We start from the raw sequence: 4,691 nt of genomic DNA, 5'->3' as shown, positions 1-4,691 counted from the left end.
TTACCAAAAACATGTAAATGTCATAAATATAGAGCACACAAAAATATGAATAATAAATTAAAATTAAAAAAATAAATATATTAGTTTTCAAACATATGAAAATATCATAAAGCAAGAACACACAAAAACATAAAATAATAAGTTTAAGTCCAAAAAAATAAAAAGGAAAGAAATATATTAATTTCCAAAAATTGTGTGTTTTTTTGGAATATATGTGAACTTCTTAACGAGTAAGGGTACAATGTATATGATCAAGATAATATTATTTTACCAAAAAAAGAGAGGAAAACACAATAAATAAAAGGAGTAATTAAATAAAAGAGTTAAGATTTAAGGATGAAGAGTTAATGACATAAAAAAAAAATCAAGAGATGAAGTGTTAAAAATGTTTGATAAGATTCCAACAAATTAAAGATATTATTGAATCCTAATAAAAATAAATAAATTATAATTAAATAAAATTATAAAAATTCAAATAATATGTATTTGTAGTATCTAAGTAAAAGAAAAAAGAATAGGAAATTGTCCTTTGAAGCTAAAGGAACATTCTATCATGGGTGTTTGTATTTGTGGTGGTTTTAACATTTTGAATTCTTTATAATTTTTTAAAGTTTAGTAATTAAAAAAAGTTGGGATCCATTAAAAAATAAAAAATAAGTTACATGATGTGGTTTAAAAAAATAAGTATTAGATACTAGTTTTTATTTGTGAGGTTTATTGATAACTTTTTCATCTTTAATTGAATATGTTATTTTTATTAAAAAATAATTTTAATTATAGTTTTAATCAAATATATATATAAATTAAATCAATCATAACTAAAAATAATTTTTTTATACTTAATTTTTCAAACTATAATGCACAAAAACAATGCTTTGATATTGTGTTTTTGTTTTTGGTTTTGTATATGAGTGGATAATCCAAGGTTTTAATGATGTCAGCAAAGTTTTTTTTTTTTTCAACACAAATTGGTACAAGCACCGGGCCATTTTGAATTTTCTTGTTTGGGAGTGTGATTATAATTGTTTTTCAAATTGTTTTTCATATTGAAATGCATCAAAATAATATTTTTTTTTAAAAAAAAAATTATTTTTAAAATTAACACATCAAAACTATTCAAAACATATTAAAAAATTAATTTTTAATAAAAAAAATTAAAATTTTTAAAAATATAAATTATCCCGCATTTCCAAAACTCTTTTACACTTATGCTAGCTACCAAAGTCTCTGTGATGATTTGATGCAAAGGAGACATGTTGTTCCGAAACACGTGGTACGTAGTTTTAGCACACGACATGTCATGCACTGATCTGATTATTTAGTCTGCCCACAATCCTACTTCCCATAAATACCCTTGCCATTAAGACGGAACATGCATTAGACTGAGGCAGATACTAACCAAACTCAAGGGTATTTAAGAACTCACAAAAAAAGAAGACAAGCTAGGTTATCTAGCTAAAAGAGACACTATAAAACCAAACTAAAACCCTAACACTAAAACTTAACTACTTGATCTTATCTGAGCAGGGATCTGAACTCTCAATCAAGCCAAAACCCTCTCTCTTCTTAGAGCCACCCTCCATGTCGCCATGTCTGCTGGCGGCTCCGCCATTGAGCAAAGACGGGGGGAGATTTGGTCTTTGGTCATTTTCGAGGTTCGATTTCTGCGATGAAGACTGCCTGCGGTCAGAGCCCGATCTTTGTTCCTCGATCGGGCAGTGATGGCTTCGCGGGCTAACCCCCAACCATCAAAAGTTTGTTTTTATGCCTTTTCTTAGATATCTAATCTTGATTGATCTTTTTTTCCTTCCCCCCCCCCCCCGCTTTTTTGACACTGTTACTCTACGTGCTATATTATGTATAAAATATAGAAAAATAGTTATTTAAAACTAAAGGTTTTTTTTCCGCTTTTATTGCCCTTTGTTATTGATTCTTTTTTCTTTTTTTTTGCAAATTCAAATATGTATTGGAATTCAATTCATTTTGGAGTCCTGTAATCTATTGTGTTTGTTTTTGTCCAAAACAGTGTAGCTCTCTGCTGCTCGTTGCTCAACATCATTTGCAGGTTGTTGTTTCAGTGACTCTCTATGTTCAAATATCGGAGACCTATTTTTTTTCTATATTGGGTTGTGAAAAAAATCGTGGGTTTAAAGTGTGATTAACTAATGCTGACGTTCCTACACTGACATTGAAGCTCAGCATTCTCGTGGTATGTAGGTGTGTTCTATCGGTGAAAAACAAATTTCCTTCGCTATCTTGCAAACCATGTCTGTTAAAGTTGGGAAGGGAGAATATATGGCTATGATGGAATGTGAAAACCTGCGTAGTTGCAATTATGTAGCAATTGAGGAATGAAATCATCCACCTTTTATATTATGACATGTTTTTCAAACTATTAAAATCATCTAAGCAAGAAGGTTAGGATATTAATAATGGAATATTAGAAGGTAGATTGTATTTGTTAATAAATCACTATGGATGAATTGATTAATTGACTTTGCTAGCTCTAAGTCGTAGGTTAGTTGTGAATTGGACTTTTAGATTGTGCCTGTATGATGTTGCTATATCTTGTAATAGGATATGAGATTATACATTTACGATGTTAATATATTACTTGTAAAGATAATTTTTATGTAGATTTGATGTATCGATTTATTAATAGTCTTGGTCAATAAAGATAAGACAAATAACAATTTCAATCTTCTTAGCTGGTGACTGGGAGTGACATGTTTTTTGTCTTCATGCTTTTTATTAGTTTGGTTTATGGATTAATTAGTGGATTAAGTTTATACAATAATTTGTTAAGTGTTATGAACTCATAATTTGACCTAAAGTAGTTGGTGATAATAAGGTAATTGTTGTATTTATTGAGATTGACTTGTTTAGATCTTGCATGTATTATATTGAGTTATAAAAGATTATGACAAACTCAATTTGATTAATGTTGGCCATTAAAGATGGGTAAAAGAAATCTGGGTGTCTTAATCTCTCTAATGTTTTAAAGGCATTGAAAAAGTTTCAGAAGTTTTGAACTATACATGCCTTTTAGTTCCTTATAAAGGCATAGAAAAAGGCATCAAGTAAACATATGCATTTGGAAATGGCATTAAGTTGAGGTGTCATTTTCACTATTGATATTTCTTAAATATTGACTATGATGAATTCCTGTTGGCCTGTAGTGTTATGGTGTTGATATAGAATATATCAACATGTATATGTCAGTAGGTATGCTAACATGGCGTCAATAAGTCAGCATGTTGATTGTCATATTGATATTTATGCTGACATGGTAGTATATTTATTGATGTTGGTAAACAAAATGTTGTCTTGTTGATCTCAATGTTGGTAAAACTACAAACATTTACCCTTGCATTGACACACTATATCGACCCTAGCTCAACAAGTTGTGGTATATAAAGATTTTTTAAAAAACATTATATGTTTTGGTCCCTTTAGACAACCTTTGAAGGCATTGCAAATGACATTGAAAACTAGGCATCGGATATGTTAAAATGGTAGTTAGTAGATAAACATATAAACTTGTCATGTCAACACATCAATTCATGTGGCTAATGATGTATTGTCTTGTTAATCATTACATTGGTATAATTGTTGAAATGGACTTGTTGATGTGACTTTACATCAACACCATCTCTTTGGGGGCATGCTTTATGTGGTTGATTGGTGAAAAATAAATTATCTTCATTATCCTATGTTCACTGATGTGGAAGTGGAGGGCATTTGTTAAGATGAATGTGAAGATTTGCTTACTGTTGTTGCTTGAGTTGGTAAATTAGATTTACGTAATAATTTCTATAAACGAGTAATTTAAAAGTTGACTATAAGTAGTATTTGAATATTAGAGAATTATTTGCATTTATAGTTGACTATATATTTAATTATTGATGCAAATAAATGAAATTTCAAATGTTTTCCAGCACTAGTAGCTAAAGGCAAAGAGCACAAAATAGGCTGTCTGCATTAGCAAAGAGGTTGACAAAGGTCTAATCAAATTTCTGTGCACCTGGGAAACCATCCATTGCTGAAGAGATGCTTTATAATGTTTCTGTACTGTTGATGTTCTCTCATCATGCTTCTCTTAGCTGTGTCCAGCTGATTAACCTTATTGCTTTAATCCTGCATTTCTATTTTAACGAGAGAAGGATTTCTGAACTTTACAGCTTTTACATGTCGTTAACAACAAAACTTGTTAAGCTGAACCAATCATTTCCAAAAATTTTAGATTATTTTGCTATTTATTTAAAAAAAAATTGTGTTATTTTTTAAAAATCATTTCAAATAAGCAAAAATACTCATTTTCTTCACATGGATTTATTTAAAGAATCAACCAAAGGGGTTTTTTTTTAATCTTTTGAATTTATTGATCCCCATTAAATCCTCTATTTATAGGTCAGTTGGTGAGTGACTTGTAAGACACCGTTTGGGTTTGGGAATGCAGTACAAATCGTGTTTTTAAAAAATTTAATTTTTTTTATGCTAAAATTTATTGTGTTTTGTATGTTTTGGATCGTTTTGACGTGCTGTTGTCAAAAATAATTTTTAAAAAATAAAAAAACATTTTTGACATGTATTTTTTTACGAAAAGTTATTTGAAAAATAACCGTAACCATAAAACAAGCTTTATAGTCCAACTAGTTGATTTGCTTGCTTTCTTTACATTCCCTGCAGAG

General features: G+C 29.4%; 1 long non-coding RNA gene across 1 annotated transcript; it reads left to right on the top strand.

The window, feature by feature from the left end:
- Positions 1-1,396: 1,396 nt before the first annotated feature.
- LOC112325203 (uncharacterized) lies at positions 1,397-2,699 on the top strand. The gene is made up of 2 exons (XR_002979283.2): positions 1,397-1,754; positions 2,027-2,699. It is a non-coding gene; the product is annotated as an uncharacterized LOC112325203 (long non-coding RNA).
- The last annotated feature ends 1,992 nt before the right edge of the window (positions 2,700-4,691 follow it).

This window comes from Populus trichocarpa, chromosome 19 (assembly GCF_000002775.5).
Source record: "Populus trichocarpa isolate Nisqually-1 chromosome 19, P.trichocarpa_v4.1, whole genome shotgun sequence".
Classification (NCBI taxonomy): domain Eukaryota; kingdom Viridiplantae; phylum Streptophyta; class Magnoliopsida; order Malpighiales; family Salicaceae; genus Populus; species Populus trichocarpa.
This window is presented reverse-complemented; position numbering and strand designations above follow the sequence as displayed.